Source organism: Talpa occidentalis, unplaced genomic scaffold (genome assembly GCF_014898055.3).
Source record: "Talpa occidentalis isolate TD23 unplaced genomic scaffold, MPIMG_talOcc4v2.1 talOcc4.10, whole genome shotgun sequence".
In the NCBI taxonomy this organism is placed as follows: Eukaryota; Metazoa; Chordata; class Mammalia; order Eulipotyphla; family Talpidae; genus Talpa; species Talpa occidentalis.
In genome coordinates, this window is record NW_023600993.1 from 55,053,967 (window position 1) to 55,072,911 (window position 18,945).

The following is an 18,945-nucleotide window of genomic DNA, read 5'->3' on the forward strand; positions in this document are numbered from 1 at the left end:
TTGTTGTCTCTTTTTTTTGGATTTAGTATTTTTTTAATGATTCCATCACTCCCTCTATTAGCCTGTCATACATTCCTTTACTATTTATTATTTTATGATTTACTAATTATATTCATTTACTATTCTTTTAGTGGTTACCCTTTATGAAACCATGCATCCCTTATTCATTGTGTTCTACCATACATAAGAATTCTTTTTTAATCCCTTCCCTTAAAACATTCTGTTTCCATTTCCACCCTTACCTCTTCTTCTGTTATTATTGTCATACATTTTATATATATATATAAACAAAAATGCTTATATATACACTAAACTATAAATATAGTTTATATATACTAATATATATAGTATATATACTATATATGGCTTATATATATACTAAACTATAAAATATCTATAATATATGTATATGATACATATATATATACTAAACCACCATAAGCATTAATGTTGCTTTATATAGTCAATATTCATTTAGATTTTTCCTTCCCATCCATTGCTCTTTATTCCTTCCTAAACTTCCATCTTTCTATCTGAGGCTATTTTTTGCCTAAAGATTTTCTTTTCTTCCTTTTTTATTTTTTAGTGCAGGTATCCTGTTAATAAAGACTATCATTTTTTTTTTTTTCTTTTTTAAAAGAAGATTTTATTTATTTTTGCATTGAAGAACTGGGGTGCTGGCCAGAGATGCTGGGAATGAGAGGATTCACCATAGACAGAGAGGGGAGCAGAACAGTCTGATCTACTGAAATACACTGGTGAGGGAAGCAGCGGATGAGACAGGAGATAGTTAGCTCTCTGGTGGGGGATGGAACTCAGGCTGTAGGGGTGATAGCAAGGAGACTTAACCCCTATGCCACTAAGGAGGGCCCCAGCTTTCTTTTTGGTTTATTGCTGAGGTAACTTTTATCTTTCTACATTCTCTATTTTCACTTCTTGATGTTCTCATAATCAGAAGTATCTCATATAATTAAAATTTAGCTAGTTTTGTTTATTTTTATTTTTTTTATTTTTTTTTTTAATAAATTTTATTGTTATATTCCCCATACAATTGCAGCCCCCCATTCTGACCCCAATCCCTCCCCTCCCACCCCGCCCCCCTAAAAGTGTCTCTGGTTCATAGTTTTTTGTTGATTTTGATTTTCACTTTCTTATAGTTATTCATTTTCCTGGTCCCTTATTTAAGTTTTCTAGATTCCTGCTATGAGTGAGACCATCCGGTATTTTTCTTTTTCTTTTTGGCTTATTTCGCTGAGCATGATCCCTTCCAGCGCCATCCATGTTGCTGCAAATTGCATGTGTTTATCTTTTTTGAATGCTGAGTAATATTCCATGGTATATATGTACCACATCTTCTTGATCCAGTCATCTATTTTTGGGCATTTGGGTTGTTTCCAAAGCTTAGCTATTGTAAACAGTGCTGCTATAAACATAGGGGTGCAGGTGTTCTTTGGAATTGATGTTTCTGTGTCCTTTGGGTAAATACCTAGGAGTGGAATTGCTGGATCATATGGAAGCTCTATGTTTAGTAGGTCCAGAAATCTCCATACAGTTTTCCACAGTGGTTGGACCAGTTTGCACTCCCACCAACAGTGCAGAAGAGTTCCTTTTTCTCCACACCCTCGCCAACATTTGTTGTTGCTAGTTTTTTTAATATGTGCCATTCTCACTGGTGTAAGATGGTATCTCATGGTAGTTTTGATTTGCATTTCCCTGATGACAAGTGATGTTGAACATTTTTTCATATGCCTGTTGGCCATTTGCATTTCCTCTTCAGAGAAGTTTCTTTTAAGCTCTTCTGCCCATTTTTTGACTGGATTATTTTCTTTGTTGTTGTTGAGTCTCATCAGCTCTTTGCAGATTTTTGAGATCAGTCCTTTATCATTAGTGTTGGGTGCAAAAATGTTCTCCCAGTTGGTGGGGTTTCTCTTTGTTTTTGTTATTGTCTCTTTTGCTGTGCAAAAGCTCTTTAATTTGATGTAGTCCCAGCTGTTTATCTTTGCCTTCACTATCACTGCTTTGGGTGATGTGTCTGTAAAGATGTCTTTGATGTGCAAATCACGTAGTGTTTCGCCTATATTTCCTTCTATATATTTTATGGTTTCAGGTCTTATGTCTAGTTCTTTAATCCATTTTGAGTTGATTTTTGTGTATGGTGTGAGGTGGTGGTCAAGCTTCATTCTTTTGCATGTAGCGACCCAGTTTTCCCAGCACCATTTATTGAACAAACTTTCTTTGCTCCAATGCATATTCTTTGCTCCTTTGTCAAAGATTAGTTGACCATAAATCTGTGGGTTTATTTCTGGATTTTCTATTCGATTCCATTGGTCTGTATGTCTGTTCTTGTTCCAATACCATGCAGTTTTGATGATTATGGCTTTGTAGTATAGTTTGAAGTCTGGGAGTCTGATGCCTCCATTCCCTTCTTTTTTTTTCAGGAGAGCTTTGGCTATTCGGGGTTTTTGGTGATTCCATATGAATTTCATCAATAATTGTTCTATTTCTTTGAAGAATGACATTGAAATTTTGATTGGAATAGCATTGAATCTGTATATTGCTTTTGGTAGGATGGCCATTTTAATAATGTTTATTCTTCCAATCCATGAGCAGGGGATGTTTCTCCATTTCTTTGTGTCTTCTTCTATTTCTTTTAACAGTGTTTTATAGTTTTCTTTGTATAGGTCCTTTACCTCTTTTGTTAGATTTATTCCCAAATATTTGATTTTTTTTGTTTCAATAACAAAAGGGATGGTCTTTTTGATTTCTTCTTCTTCAGATTTATTGTTTGTGTATAGGAAGGCTACTGACTTTTGCGTGTTGATTTTGTATCCTGCCACTTTACTGAACTGATTGATGAGTTGAATTAGCTTTTCTGTGGAGTTTTTGGGGTTCTCTATGTATAATATCATATCGTCTGCAAATAGTGATAGTTTGACTTCTTCTTTTCCTATTTGGATTCCTTGGATGTCTTTCTCTTGTCTTATTGCCCTGGCTAGGACTTCCAGTATTATATTGAAAAGCAATGGTGAGAGTGGACATCCTTGTCTTGTTCCAGATCTTAATGGAATTGCTTTCAGCTTTTCACCATTGAGAATGATACTGGCTGTTGGCTTGTCATAGATGGCCTTTATGATGTTGAGGTATGTTCCTTGTATCCCCAGAATTTCAAGGGCTTTTATCATGAATGGGTGTTGCACTTTGTCGAAAGCTTTCTCAGCATCTATTGATATTATCATATGGTTTTTATATTTCTTTTTGTTGATGTGTTGGATAACGTTGATTGATTTTCGGATGTTAAACCATCCTTGTGCCCCTGGAATGAATCCAACTTGGTCGTGGTGAATTATCTTATGGATACATTGTTGGATTCTGATAGCTAAAATTTTATTGAGGATTTTTGCATCAGTGTTCATTAGGGAGATTGGCCTGTAGTTTTCCTTTTTTGTGTTGTCCTTGTTCGGTTTTGGTATTAGTGTAATGTTGGCTTCATAAACGTGTTTGGTATTGTCCCTTCCTTCTCAATTTTTTGGAAGAGTTTGTGAAGGATAGGCACTAATTCGTCTCTGAATGTTTGGTAGAATTCATTTGTAAATCCATCAGGTCCTGGGCTTTTGTTTTTGGGGAGGTTTTTGATTACCATTTCAATTTCGCTAATTGTAATTGGTCTGTTTAGGTGTTCTGTTTCTTCTTTATCTAGCTTTGGGTGATTGTAGAGTTGTAGGAATTTGTCCATCTCCTCTAGATTGTTAAACTTGTTTCCATATAACTGTTCATAGTAGTTACTGATTATTCTTTTGATTTCTGCTGTGTCCGTTGTGATTTCTCCTCTTTCATTGATGATCCTGTTTATTTGTGCTTTCTCCCTTTTTTCCTTTGTGAGCCTGGCTAGGGGTTTGTCTATTTTATTGATTTTTTCAAAAAACCAGCTCTTGGTTTCATTGATCTTTTGGATTGTTTTTTTAGTTTCAATTTCATTTATTTCTGCTTTGGTTTTTATTATTTCTTTTCTTCTACTGGTTTTGGGGTTTTTTTGTTGTTCTTTTTCTAGATCTTTGAGCTTCGAGATGAGGTTGTTTCTTTGCGTTCTTTCTTGTTTCTTGATGTGAGCTTCTATTGCTATATATTTTCCTCTTATTACTGCTTTTGCTGCATCCCATACATTTAGGATATTAGTGTCCTCCTTGTCGTTCAATTCAAAAAATTTTTTAATTTCTTCTTTGATCTCCTCATTAGTCCAATGGTCTTCCAGTAGTGTGGTTTTTAATCTCCATGAGGTAGGAAAGTTCCTTGCCTTCTTTTTATGGTTTATTTCTAGTTTGATGCCTTCATGGTCAGAAAAGATGGTTGATATGATTTCAATCTTGGTGTATCTGTTGATGTTTGTCTTGTGCCCCAGTATGTGATCGATCCTGGAGAATGATCCGTGTGCGCTTGAGAAAAATGTGTACTCCGTTTTTTTGGGGTTTAGTGTTCTATAGATGTCTGTTAAGCCTAATTGCTCTAGGTCCTTATTTAGAGCTTTGGTTTCTTTACTTATTTTTTGTCTTGTTGATCTATCCATTGTTGATAGTGGTGTGTTGAAGTCTCCCACTACGTATGTGTTTTCTCTGATGTCTGTTTTCAGAGAGGACAACAGTTGTCTGATATATTTTGGTGCTCCTTCGTTTGGTGAGTATATGTTAATGAGTGTTATTTCTTCTTGAAGTATTGTCCCCTTGATCATAATGTAGTGACCATTGGGGTCTCTTTTTATCTTTTTGAGTTTGAAATCTGTTTTATCTGATATAAGTATAGCTGTTCCTGCTTTCTTTTTTGGTCCATTTGCTTGTAGGATTGTTTTCCATCCTTTAACTTTGATCCTATTTTTATCTTTTGTAGCTAAATGTGTTTCCTGGAGACAGCAAAAGGTTGGGTTTTGTTTCTTAATCCAGGCTGCCACTCTGTGTCTTTTTATTGAAGAGTTTAGTCCATTTACATTTAGAGTTAATATTGATATGTTAACATCTGTATTTGCCATTGTGTTTGTCTTTCCTTTGATTTTATTTATTTATTCTTTTAATAACTTTTTTTTTTTTTGCCTTCTTTCATTGTTATTCGTCCCTCTGAGGTTCTGGCTTTAGGACTCCTTGTAGTATTTTTTGGAGTGGGGGTTTAGTTGCAATGAAATTCCGGAGTTTCTGTTTGTCTGGGAAGGTCCATATTCTTTCTTCAAAGAGGAAGGAGAGCTTTGCGGGATAGAGTATTCTTGGTTGGCATCTGTTTTCTTGGAGTCTGTTGACTATGTCCCTCCACTCTCTCCTTGCCCGTAGTGTTTCTTCGGAGAAGTCTGATGTCAGCCTGATTGGTTTTCCTTTGAATGTTATCTGTTTCTTCCCTCTTGCCAGCTTCATTATTTTTTCCTTGTCCTGGATTCTTGGGAGCTTTACTATTATGTGTCTTGCTGTATTTTTCCTTTCGTCGTGGAAGTTTGGTGTTCTTCTTGCTTCTTGTATATCAATTTTCAGCTCCTTCTTCACATTTGGGAAGTTCTCTTCAATTATCTCTTTGAATATTTTCTCTGTTCCTACATCTCTCTCCTCTCCTTCTGGTATTCCTATAACTCTTATATTTCCTTTCCTCATGGAGTCAGATAGTTCCCGAAGTCTTTCTTCGTTCTTTTTCCTTCGTACTTCTCTTTCCTTTTCTGTTTTGGTTCTTTTTATTTCTGTGTCTTCAAGATTACTTATTCGTTCTTCCATTTCATCTATTCTGCTTTCATTGCTTTTCCCAGAATTCTTTAGTTCTTCCATTAATTCTTTGATCTCCTGCATTTCTTTTACTTCCCTCTTTAGGGACTCAATTTCTTTCTTCTGACCATTGTTTTCCCTCTCTAGGGACTCAATTGCATTCTTCTGATCGTTGATTATTTTTCCCTTATCATTGTTTTCCTTTATGACTTCTGTCAGTTTTTTAATCACGGCAATTTTAAATTCTCTTTCTGGAAGGCTCAGAAATTCTTCCAAGTTATTGTCTTTGCAATCTGGGGGCTGGCTTTCTTTTTGTGGTGTGCTTTTTCTCTGGAGAGTTGCTAGGTTGCGTGTGGTTCTTCTCCTCCCTACTGTCTGTTTTCTAATTTGCCGTATGCGTTGGGACACTGTGTTGTTGGGACTGGCCGGCATCTTGGGTGGGCTTCTCTGTTCCCCTCTGGTTCTTCCAGGAGTCATCTGTCAGTTTCAAGCAGCCTTTAATGGAGAAAGGTCCCTGTTCTAAAATGCCGATGTGGGGACACACTCCCCTGTGCGCCTGGTCTGCCCCGGCGGTGGGTTCCTGCTCCCCTCTGGGCTTGGACTGCAGGCCAGAGGGGGTCTGGCGTGGGCGAACTTCCCCCGCTCACCTCTGGCTCCTGAGGAAGCCTTCTGCAGGTAGTCTTTACTGAAGAAATGTCCCTGTTCTAAAATGGTGATGTGGGACACACTCCCTGCGCGTCTGGTCTCAGGCACACTCTTCTGCGCGCCTGGTCTGCCCTGGCTGTGGGTGCTCGCTCTCCCTGTGGGCTCAGACTACTTGTTCGGAAGGAGCCAGGTGTGGGCTAACTCCCCAGCTGGCCACTAGCTCCTTCAGTAGCCTGTGCTGGGGTCAAGTCGCTAGGTGGCGCCAGAGATCTCTCCTAGAGCCCTTGGGGAGCTGATTTTCCACCCCGTGGGACAGGGAGCAGAGCGGGGATGGTAGGGTACACCTCAACGGCTTTGGGGTGCTGTGTCTGCCTTGTGCCCCACCGTCGTGGGGAACCCACGCCCCTAATTTCGTGCCCCGGGTCTCAGTTCCAAAGCCCTCAGTTCCAGGACGCGGGCTGTAGCCCAGATCAGTGGCGCGGGAATGGCGCCTTTTGAATCCCGCTCCCCTGCCTGGGCGCCTTGTTCCTGCTCACTCAGGGAGGGCCTCCGCCGTCTCCCCGCAAGCCTAGGTCGCAGGCGCGGGGACCTGGGCAGCTGCGATCCGGTCTGGATCCGCGCCACTTTCCGCGCAAGCTTACCGGGCGGCCGGGGCTGTGTGCTGGGGCTGGTCTCCTCCTGGGGGGCGGGGCTCTCTTTAATGGCGCCTGGAGCTCACCTCCGCGGCGGATCCTGCAGGGTTCGCCTCAGCTCCCGTTCACGGGGTGTGGTGGCTGCAATAGTTCCTTTCCACTCACAGTCCCGCTTGCTGTGTCCGTTTTTCTTGTTGGCCGTTTTGGTTTGTTGTTTCCTCCTCTCTGCCGGTCGGAGAGTGCCGCCTCTGTGGGCGGGGGAGGGGAGCAGGGTTCTGAGCTTCCCTCCCTTCTGGTCCTCTTTTATGGCCACTTTCTTCTTCGGGCAGTTTGCTGGAGTCGTCCGTTTATCTTCCGTGTCCTGGTTCTCACTGGGACCTGTCGCTTTTCCTCCCTATTAACTTTTTTTAATGGGAGATCTTACTCGCAGCGTCTCCTCGCCGCCATGTTGCTCCGCCCCCCTAGTTTTAAGACTATCATTTTTAATTTTTATTTTTTCCTAGAACATCTTCATTTCAACTTCACTTTTGAAGGCTATTTTTCTACAAAAGTCCATAGTGTTCTGGGCCTCCCCGGTGGCATAGTAGTTGAGCACTGGGTTGCAAAGCTGCCCACAGCCTCTGCAGCACCGGTTCAATCCCCGGCCGCTGGGCGAGGGTCCCACATGGTGAATAGACCTCTCCTGCCACGCCCGCTGCTCCCCTCAGCAGTGTACTTCATCACTCTGCCTGTTCTGCTCTCCGCTCTAGCCCTGGTGAATTCTCTAACCCTCCCGCACTTCTGACTGTACCCAGTGCTTGTATAAATAAATAAATAAATCTTTAAAAAAAAAAAAAAAAAAAGTCCATAGTGTTCTAGTTTGGCCATTCATTTTTTCCCCAGACTTTAAAAATGTTATTTTATTGCCTTTTGACTATTCATTTGTAGATGTTACTTTGTAGTACTCCATTTTACTCTAGCTCCTTTAAGGCGCATCTTTATTAATCTTGCTTTGGGTTCATTGAGTATCTTGGATTTCTGAATTGATGGCATTCACTTGTTTTTAAAATTATCAACTATTATGTTCCCTAATATTTCTTCTGCTTCATTATCTTTCTTTTCTCTCTCTAAAACTCCAGATATAAATATTTTAGAGTTTTGCAACATGATCCATATATCTTTTACACTCTTTTCTGTATTTTTAATCTTTTCTACATCTTTATATGTCACACTGGATATTTTCTGCTCTCCTATCTTTTACTAATCCTATCAATCTACCTCCACTAGTCTGCTCTTGAATTTCATCTTAAACTCATCTGTTGTATTCAGACTATTGAAACTACATTCTAGAATTTGTATTTTTTTTCCTCCAGTGAAATTCTCCATCTTAATCTATTTTCTTTAAAACATTAATAGCAGTTATTTTAAAGTCTATGTCTGGTAATTCCAATATTTGTGTCACCTAAGGAATTTTTCCTGTCATTTTTTTTTCTTGGCATGTTTATTAATTTGCAATTGAATGTTGGACATTGTTCACTGACAAATTATAGAGGTTCTGGATTCTATTACTTTCTCTACAGAGTGCTCACCTTACCCCCCAGGGACAGCTAGATGATGGGTAGACACCTTACCCCAAAGTGACATGAGGCGAGGCTGTAGCCCTGTGTCATTTCACCTTCAGTTCCTGCCCTTCCTAGGACATAGCCCAGCCCAGAGCCTGAGCTCCCATTTTTGATTCTTTATAATCTTGGGATTTTTTAAAACATCACTCAGCTTTCCACTGACTTTATTAGGTTCTTAGCCATTCACCATGTGTATTTAATATATAGGGAAAATTTTCAGGGGAAACATTTGGATTTAGAGCTTCCAGCCTCTTGAATTCTAACGATTTTATGAGACCTAGAGTCAAATTTTCTCCCCTGCACTATAACCTTGCTGAAAGCTGCTCACTTCTTTGCCACTTAGCAGTAGTTTGCCCTATGCTCAGCTTCCCGGCCAAAGCGAGAATTGGTAAACACTAGAGGAGTAAGTGCAGGGTACCAGCTCACTTCTCCCCCATTCCCTCCTCTCTGGAAACGTCACTCCTCAAAACCTGATTGTTTGCAGCTATTTGATGTCTTGAAACCAATTCTTTTTTCATCTGAATTTTCTGATTGTTCTAATTGCCTGGTGGAGGCAGTGATCTGCCTAAGTAGCCTACCACACCTGGAAGCACAAACTCAAGGAAGGGTCATTTTAGAGATCACATAAAATTGCATGTGTCTAGCCAGAGTAAAATGAATGCATGAAAATGATGAGTTCCCTCTTATTATGTGCCAGACTCTGTGCTAAATGATTACATGTGCATGTCATTTGATTTTTACGGCAACCTTATGAGATAGGTCCTGTATCTGCTCCCACTTTAGAGAGGTAGAAACTGAGGCTTAGGGAAGTAAATTAACTTTTCTAGACAATATGTCTAATGCCTGGATAAAAGATACATGTAACATAAAATTTGGCTTTACAACCATTTTTACATGTACAATTCAATTTAAGTACATTCACAATGTTGTATAACAATCTGCTATTTTCATAATGTTTTATCACTGCAAAGAGAAACTCTGCAATTATTAAGCAATAACTCCCTGTCCTCACACCCTCCATCCCCTAGTAAGGTCTTACCTATTTTATGGTGATGAATTTGTCCTCTCTAGACATTTCAAGTAAGCAGAATCACACGCTGTTTGTCCTTTTGTGTCTAGTTTATTTTCTTTGGCATATTTTCATCCATGTGGCAGCATGTCAGAAATTCATTCCTTTTTATGGCTGAATGAAGTTCTATTACATGCACATGCCACATTTGTTTAGCCATTCATCAGTTTATGGATGTTTCAGTTGTTTCCACCCTTTGGCTAATATGAATAATATTATTATGAACAATGACATACAAGTACCTGTTTAAGTGCCTGTTTTCAGTGTTTATATCTAGGAATGAAAGTGCTAGATCAAATGGTAATTCTCTGTAATGTTTTGAGGAATCACCAAACTATTTTCCACAAAAACTACACCATAGCACATTCCCACCAGCAACACGCAATGATTCTAATTTTGCCACATCTTTGTCAGCACTTGCTATTTTCTTTAAAAAAAAATTATAGCCATCCTAATGTGCATGGTGTATTTCATCAAAACTTTTATATTCCCTTATTGACTCATGATTGAGGATCTTTTCACGTACTTGTTATTCATTTCTACTTCAGAGAAATGCCCACTGAAGTCCTTTGCTTCAATAGTTGGATTGCTTGTCTTTTTGTTACTGGATGGTGAGAGTTCTTTCTCCATTCTGGATATCAAACCCATTCTCCCATCCTCTAAGTTATATCTTCACTTTCTTGATAATGTCTTTTCATACACAAAAGTATTTAATCTTAATAAAAGTGCAATGATAAAATTTTCTTTTGTTTTTAGTGCTTTCATTGTCATATCTAAGAAACCATTACCAAACCTGAATTTATAAAGATATATGTTTTTTTCTAGAGTTTTATGGTTTTTGTTTATATGTTTAGGTAATCAATTGATTTTGAGCTAGTGTTTGTGTATGGTGTGAGGTAAGGGGTGCAACTTCCTCCTATGAAATGGGAAAATTCAGAGACAGAAGTAGATAAATTGTTGATTAGGCCTGGAGAAGTGGGTGGGGGTGGGAATGGGGAGTGACTTCTAATTGGTATGAGGTTTCTTTTTGGGGTGATGAAAATATTCTAAACTTAGTGGTAGTGGTTGCATAACTCAGTGAATACACTAAAAACCACTGAATTGTACATTTAAAAGGGTAAATTTTATGCTATGTGAATTATACCTCAAAAAAGCTGTTATTAAAACAAACAAAAAGAACAGCTGGTGGCCTGTAGGAGGGGACAGGCCTGGCACCCCCACCTCCTGCTTCCAGGGGAGCAAGCATGCTGCCCTCCTGTGGCCTTCTGTGGCCACTGGCTAAATTACTGCACTGCCAGGGTCATGTTATAAATCAAACGCATAGCCCAGGTCCAGTTTTCTTTCTCCTTCACACATTTTAGGCAATACAGGATATTCTCTCATCAACTTTTCTACCATTTTGGCCTCAAGCCCAAATGCTGCTTTGGCTCCTTAACCCTGGCAAATCCATCACAGGAATGAAATAGGCCACAGATGGCAACTCCAGCACCCACCTCTCTTCCTGGGGGTAGATAGGAGACCAAAAGTAAATGAATGAGCATGGGCAGTCCCAGTGGCATCCACCCATGGCACTGTTAACACCAGCACTGGAGAGGTGAGTTCATGACCTTCCTAGACAAAAGATATTTGATAACAGGAGCCAAAAAAGGAGAAAGAGGCTGGAACTGGGAAGGACTATGGCTGACAGACCACACATGGGTTCCTAGGATAGCCACCCCCTGTGTGACTGAGACCCTGGGTTGGGAAGAGAGGGCTGTCCAGCAAGTGCTGCTATTGTGTGGCTCCAGTGGCTATGTTCCCCTCTCAATGTCTCCCCTCTCAAGGTCCTGAGAGGCCTGAGCTCTGAGGAAGCAGAGTGCAGGACTAGTGGGGGTAAAAGCAGGGTTGGGAGGAGGTTCTAAAACTGATGTCTCCAAGGCCATGAAAAAGTAGACCCAGATGATAAACTCCCCAGGAGGCTGCACATAGCCTCTCTATCCTGGCACAGGACTGGGTTCAGCACAGAGGCCCAAGGGATCAGCTGACCCTAGTCTCAAACATTTGCAGCCCCCACCTCCATCAACTAGCTACCAGCAGACCTGCCTGGGCATTTTAATTTCGGTCACTAACACGCCTCTGTTCACTGTGGTCACATCAGCTGTTCTCAAGCCTTTCTGTGCAGATCCCATAAGCACCTCTACTTGGGATACTCTACTTGACTCCTCAATCCTTTGCCTCCCCCTCCAAGCACCATAGACCTCTAGAGTTCCCATTCCACTCCCTGAGCTAACAGAGTGCATTCTAGGCACCCCCTGCTCTCCTTAACCCTGACCTCTTCCTTAGGTGCTGCACAGAAGCCTTGGTGACAGATGGAGACACTTTCCCCTGGAAGATTCCCTTAAGTGTCTAGTCTACCTCTTGGCTTTATCCCCCCACCTAGGATGCATAGTCCCCATGACTGCTCACTGTGATGTTCCCTGGCCCAAGACCACCCAGCAGATCCCTGGGCCCTCCCCACTGGGAATGCCAGCCCTATGTGCTACCTTTGCAAATTCTCCATGGAGCATGGACCGCCATCTGCAGGCTGCCAGCCTCCTGCAGTTCAGATGTGATACGCGCCCTATCTGTCCCCTCAAGCAATGAGAAAGTGCCTGTCTCCCTGTGCCTCTGTGAATGCCTGGGCCTGAGGCTGAGAGTCTGATTCTCAGGAAAAACTGCTTAGCCAACTTAGCACAAAATGGCAATTCTGGGGTTGAACTCCACCTAGCAACAAGGTTAGAAGCTGATTTTGCAAATGGGTATTTTTAACCAAGACTATAACAGCTGAGAAAAGTGGCTTCGTCCTTGTACCACCTGAAGACCATAACCCCAGACACTCCTCCTGGCCCTATGCCCAGCACTGCCTTCCCCTGTCACTTGTAGGGGTCCCAAAGTCCTGAGTGAGGCAAGGTGTCCCCGAGAAGCTCCAGAGACAAATGTCAGCACCCAGGTAGGTCCCTGAGGAGGCCCCAGTCAGCCTGTCTTCCACTCCTTCCTCCACTCTTTTTTTCCCCTCATCCTTCTGGCTCCATATACTAGAGCCCGGGCATTTCCATGGTAGGTCTCAACAGTCCCTGCACTTTATGCCCCATGAGATGGAGGGATTTGTGGGGCTAGGGTCCATGTTCCCTGTGGGTACACAAAGGCTCTTGATGCTTCAGGATGCTTAGCACCACTTGCCCCCACTTGTCCCCACTCTTCTCTGCCTCCTTTCTACCACCCTCACGATGACTTGAACCTTCTGGAGGCTGAGAGCCATTGTGTCTTTTGTGTGGGCTGCCACCTGTCAAGCTGTCACATAGGAGTCACTATGGCCTCTGGTTTTATAGAGAAGACATTGTGATGGTAAAAGCCCCAGAACTGGACTTTCAGGTCCACAACAATGGCCAGTTCCTCCCTCTTGGTGATAACTTAACAGTCACCCATAAAAAGATCTTGAAAGTGGGAAAGAAGAGGACAGACAGGTGAGGGACCTGAGAACTTGGGAATAACAGAGCCCTACATCTCCCGCATTGCCTTTTTATCTCCCACAAAGCCCAGGCTAGCAAACTAGCTTTGACAAAAGAGACAAATAGCAGGAATGCTATAGGCCAAAGAGGATGGAGAGGAGAGGCCCAACAGAGTTGGCAACCAGATGCTGAGATGAGGGAGTACTGTGTCTCCCCAGCCTCCACTAGCACCACATGGAGTACCGGCATCACAGAGCACATCTGCCCTCGCAGGCACCGCCACTACTGCAAGGACTCTGAAAACTAATCACTGGGGCTACAACTCACAAAAGTAAGCCAGAACCAACCTGTAAACCTGAAAAAGACGACTGCCTGCTAAAACAGAAGGCCTAAATAAAGTTGAGTTTCCTAATATAATAATAAAAAATTCCAGAACACAATAGAAAATCCTTCAGCATACCAATTTGAATGAAAAAAGACAATTCATGCCAGTGCTAAGATAAACCAGATGTTGGTATTATCTGACAAGGATTTTAAAGCAGTGATCAAAAAGTATTCACCAAGCAATCACAAATCCTCCTCAAATAAATGAAGTAGAAAAGTACAGCAGTTTACAAGTTTCTTTTTTTTTATTAAAAAAAGGAAAAATTATAGAACTGAAAAATATACTAACCAAAGTATTACTGGATAGTATAAGTGGAGATGAAAGAAGACAGAATCAGTCAGCAAACTTGAAGAGTAACACAAGATACATCATTCATATTACCAGACTCTCAGAAGTCAGGAGACAGAATGTGGAGGAAAAAATAATTAAAGAAACAATATCTGCAAAAGTTTAAATTTTAACAAAAGACTTAAGGAAAACCTAAAGAAATATACAGGAAGAAACATGTATAAACTTCAGAAAACTGAAGACAAAGAAGAAAAAACAGCCAGGGAGAAATGACACAATATTGAAAGGAACATCATTTGAAACAGCAGATTTCTCACTCAAAACCATGGCAGGCAAAGGTGAGTTACACATTTTTTTTTCAAGTACTAAAAGAACTGTCAGTTGCAAACTCCTTTCTCAGTGAAACTATCCTCAAGAATGCAAGAGATATTAAGATATTTTCAGATAAAGAAAAACTAAAGGGATTGTTAATATCAGATCTATATTTATAAAATAGCTAAAAGTTCTCTAAACAAAAAGATGATGAGGAGGGTGAGACCTCCATCAATAAAAGGGTGAAAATAAAAATAAGGATCACTGACTGTTTTACTTCATGAATTTCTTTAATCATATTTTATGGCTAGGCAAAAAACTGAACATTATCTGACTGGTTCCTCAATGTAAAGGAAAAACTAAGATTATCATATTTTAAAATTTGGGAGGATAAAAGGATATTAACAGAAGTAGGGTTTCTACTTCACTCAAAGTGATTAAAAAAAAAAAAACAAAACTATACCAGGTAATATAAGCCTTGTATACAAGTATACAAGCCACTTTAGTATACAAGCCACTAAAAAACTATACAAGGCAATATCCTTTAAAAAGCATTACAAATAAAATAAAACTGCAAAAACAATTTCAAGAAATCCACAGGAAGGCAATGAAAAAGAAACAGAGAAATGAGAAACAAAAGGAACAAACAGAAGACAAATAATAAAATGACAGAGTAAAATCTAGCATATCAATAATTAATTGTATATAGTCTAATATACCAGTTAAAAGATAGAGTCTGACAGAAAGGATTTTAAAAAATTACCTAACTACATTCCGTCTACAAGAAACTCACTTTGAAATACATTTAAGGTTAAAGAATGACAAAAGATATATCATGAAAACATTAATCAAAAAGTTATTTTTATTTTTACTATTTATATGCAGGAGTGGGAACATTAAATAAAGATAAACTTCAGAGCAATGAAAATCACTTAGGGACAAAGGTGGACATTACATAATGACAAAAAGGTCAGTGTACCAAACACATGTAGCAACCTTAAATGTATATGCACCAAACAACAGAACTTCAAAATGCAAGAAGCAAACTAGTAGAGCTGAAAGGAGAAATATACAAATCTATAATTAAAAATGGGCACTCTCAACAATTGACAAAGGTACTATATAAAAATGATATGAAAACTGAACACAATTATCAACCAACAAGATCAAAAAATATAGAACATTCTCTCCACCTAACAACAGCAGAAGGTACATTCTTTTCAAGTACCCATTGACATTCACCAAGATAGACCGTATCCTTGCACATAAAACAAACCTTAACAAATTTAAAAGAATTGAAATCTCACAGAGTATGTCCTCTGAAAATATGGAATTAAAGTAGAAATCACTAAAAGAAAGACAATAGAAAAATATCCAAACACTTGCTTGGAAACAACATATTTTTGAAAGAGGAAGTGTTCAAGAAAATCAAAATATATATAAAACTGAATGAAAAAAAATCAGAAGTTGCTAAATGTATCCTAAGCAGGGCTGAGAGGGAAATATATAGAGGATGAGAGCCAGGTCTCTGCTATACTGTTGGTGGGAATGTAAGATGTAAATTACTCTAGAAAATTGTTTGATATTTCCTTACCAAGTTACCCATGCACTTAAACATATGATGCAGGGGAGGTCCAGCAAGATGGAAGTGAAGATACCACCTCCAGATACTCACAACTAAACTGCTATAAAACAAAGCCAAAAACCTCTGAGGGTGAAACAGAGGACAGCACACACTAAGAGCATCCTCAGGCAGGAAGTGGTAGGGAAAATGTAAAGTGGACTTAAATCTGCTTGGCAGGGAAAATGTAAAGTGGAAACAAGCAGGTTTAAGTGGTAAGGGGCAGTACACCCACATGAGAGAGGAGCAGCTGCTGTGCAGGGCCCCCTGTGGATATTGACTCAGCACATGACTGCAAAGGGGCTCCTGAGACCCAGCATGTCACTGAATAAGAGAATGCACAGCAGGCACCCATGCCAGAGGGCACACTGTTAAGAGAGCTGTAGGGGTGGAGGCACAGAACAAGGACAGCTGGCTTGAAGCTGAGGTTCTTTTTATTTTTAAAAATATTTATTTATTTATTTATTTATTTATGCATACAAGAACTGGGGTACAGGCCAGAGATGTGGGGGGGAGGGTGAGAGGACTCACCAGAGACAGAGCGGGGAACAGAACAGACAGACTGACTGAAATACACTGCTGAAGAGAGCAGCTGGTGAGGCAGGAGAGGTCTGCTGCGCCATGTGGGTCACCTCCCTGGCCAGGGATGGAACTCATAGAATAGCTGTCACCCAAATAGGGTAAGAGCTCCTGGGTTTCCTCCCAGATGAGGCTTCTACTTGAAGTCCATGTTAAGATATCCAAAACACCTGCCACCACCCACCCAAAGAAAGGCTTGAATAAACTAGAGCTCAAGCACCTATCAGTAATAGGAGCAAACACCCCAGGATAAGACTCTGTGTGGGAAAAGAGAACAATCCTGGCTTCATGACCCCACATAAGCTACAATCCATGTCCAGTGCTGCATCTAGTATTTAAAAATTGTCTGGAGTGGAAGCAGACACAAGTCTCTAAGAGACACTAAGACCAAGGGGCTAGCCTAGAGGAGGGGATCAGTATGAATCCCATCACACAACTCTAGCACCCACAGCACAGTAGGAATTTCTAATTTCAGAATCTGCTGGAAGTGAATCTTTGGTGCCCTACTGCCCAGGTCCTCTTTTACATATACTAATCCTCACCAGTACTACGCTCCTATTATTTCAACAGGTGCAAAGACTACCGTCTGCAAATCTATCCCTATTAAAAAAATAATAAAATAAAATAGCAATGAGAACTTATGTCTCAATCATCACTTTAAATGGGGTATCCCTGGTGACCTAGAGGTTAAGTCTCAACACTATCACCTCTATGGCCTGAGATTGATCTCCAGCCAGGGAGCTACCCACATGTTGCAGCAGATCTCTCCTTTCTGGCCCACTGCTCCCCTCAGCAGTGTATTTCAGTAGATCTGCCTGTTCTGGTCCCCTCTCTGTTTCTGGTGAATCTTCTTACCCCCTTACCTCTGGCCTAAACCATAGTTCTTCTATGCAAAACAAATAATTTTTTTTAAATCACCTTAAATGTAAATAGTCTGAACTTACCAAAGATATTGAGTAGTGACTGGATTTCTAAACAAAGTCCAAGCTTGTGTTGTTCACAATAAACTCACCTGACCAACAAAGACATGCACAGACTTAGAGTTAAAAACTGGAATACAAGCAAATAGTTACCAAAAAAAAAAAAAAATCAGAAACAGTTATAGCTGATAAAATCTCCAATTATAAAGGTAATAAGAGAAAGAGATGTACCCGATTATGATTAAGGGTCTAATACATAAAGAAGAAATAAAACTCATATATGCACAAATGATGGAACATCAAGATACATGAGACAAATAACAGAACTTAAAAGAGATATTGATAACAACACAGTAATTCTGTTATAGGACAGGGAGAGGGGCAGCCCAAAAACCCTGCAAACCTGCCTATTCTAAATGGGTTCTGCCATCCGCCGCATCAACACAAAACATAGGAGACTTTAATGGGAAGGAACTTTAATTAAACTAGGAAACAATACAGGTAAGGCAAAGAGTCTAGTTTCTAAATGAAGCACCCAAAGTTACCCGTGCCCTCGTGGGTAAAAGTCCATCCATATGGGATCGGCCCAGAACAAGGCCCCAAAGCCTGCTACAAGTCTAAAGCATCTTCCAGTGGGGACCCACAGCAAAGGGTCACAAACAACCAGACAAGCCCGGAAGGAAAAGAGCAAAATCAACATCAAGATAAAAGCTGCCATTGTCACCTCCCCACGGGTCTCACCCACATCTGTGTCACCCAGTCCACGACCAAAAGACAAGCGCAGTTTCTTTACGTGTCTCTAGGCTCCATGCGCCTCCTCCAGGTCTCCTGGCTCCATCCTGCTTCCTTCCTCAGTCTCTTCTGCTTCTCCTCTTCCTGCTCAGCTCCACCCTCCCTTAGGTGGGGCAGGGAACCTCCCCCTTTCCTGGGGACCACCCTGTTACAATACTAGGGACCCTTAATACTCCACTTACAACAATGAGCAGATAATAAGACAAAGCATAAATAAGGAAATAATAGCTTCAATTGAGGAGCTTCACTAAATAGGTCCAAAAGACATCTACAGAATATTCCACCCCAAAACTACTCCATACACATTTTTTTCAAGTGACCATGGAACATTTTCAAGAATAGACCATATCTTGGGACACAAGAGAAATGTTTTATTAACAAAGATAGAAATTATACTTACTACTCTTAGTAATCATAATACCACAAAACTAGAAAGCAACTAGAAGAGGGGAAAAGGAAATTATGAATACACAAAAATTAAACAACATGCTGTTTAACAGCAACTGAATAAAGAGTAAATCAAAATATAAATTTTTAAAAAGGGATAAATGAAAATGACACAAGCTACCAGAATCTATGGGACAAAATAAAAGCAGTCTTAAAGTGGAAAATAATTGCAATCCAGGTCCACATGAAGAATAAAAATCCCAAATAAACAATCTAATAACACACTCAAAACAACTTGTATAAAAGGAACAAACAAGACCCAAAGTTAGTAGAAGGAAGGAAATAACAAAAAATGAGAGCAGAAATAAACAGAGATCAAAAAGACTGTTCCCAAAAAAGTCAATGAAATGAAGAGGTGGTTCTTGGGAAGATAGGAATACAAAAAGAAGAGATAAAATGTTAATAAACAGAATCACAATGGACAAAGGAGATAGCACAGAAATACAAAAGACTGTCAAAGA